The sequence below is a fragment of the Etheostoma spectabile genome, chromosome 5 (genome assembly GCF_008692095.1).
Source record: "Etheostoma spectabile isolate EspeVRDwgs_2016 chromosome 5, UIUC_Espe_1.0, whole genome shotgun sequence".
Classification (NCBI taxonomy): Eukaryota; Metazoa; Chordata; class Actinopteri; order Perciformes; family Percidae; genus Etheostoma; species Etheostoma spectabile.
The window spans coordinates 22,082,651-22,083,474 of record NC_045737.1 but is presented as its reverse complement, the minus strand read 5'-3'; positions in this window follow the sequence as shown (position 1 = coordinate 22,083,474).

Genomic DNA, 824 nt, shown 5'->3' with positions numbered 1-824 from the left:
TCAAAATCTCAGAAAATTAGCATATTACATGAAATCAATCAAAAAAAAGGATTTTAAATGCAGAAATGTCAGCCCTCTGAAAAGTATAATCATGCATATGTACTCAGTACTGTGTTTGGGCCCCTTTTGCATAAATTACTGCCTCAATGCAGCGTGGCATGGATGCTATCAGCCTGTGGCACTGCTGAGGTGTTATTGTTCGGTCTCATGTCTTTCATCTTTCTCTTGGCAATGCCCCATAGATTCTCTATGGGGTTCAGGTCAGGAGAGTTTGCTGGCCAATCAGGTCATCTGCTGGTCATCTGCTGGTGTTGGTCCACTGTGCTTTATTAAGTCCAGAGTCAGCGCAGCCGTCTTAGAGTACTTTATGCTTCCTTCAGCAGACGAGCTTTATGGAGATGCTGACTTCATTTTTCAGCAGGACTTGGCACCTGCCCACACGGCGAAAAGTACCAAGACCTGGTTCAATGACCATGGGATTACTGTGCTTGATTGGCCCGCAAACTCTCCTGACCTGAACCCCATAGAGAATCTATGGGGCATTGCCAAGAGAAAGATGAAAGACATGAGACTGAACAATGCAGAAGAGCCGAAGGCCGCTATTGTAGCATCCTGGTCTTCCATAACACCTCAGCAGTGCCACAGGCTGATTGCATCCATGCCACGCTGCATTGAGGCAGTGATTCATGCAAAAGGAGCCCAAACACAGTACTGAGTACATATGCATGATTATACTTTTCAGAAGGCTGACATTTCTGTATTTAAAATCCTTTTTTTTTATAGATTTCATGTAATTTGCTAATTTTCTGAGATTTTGAATTTGG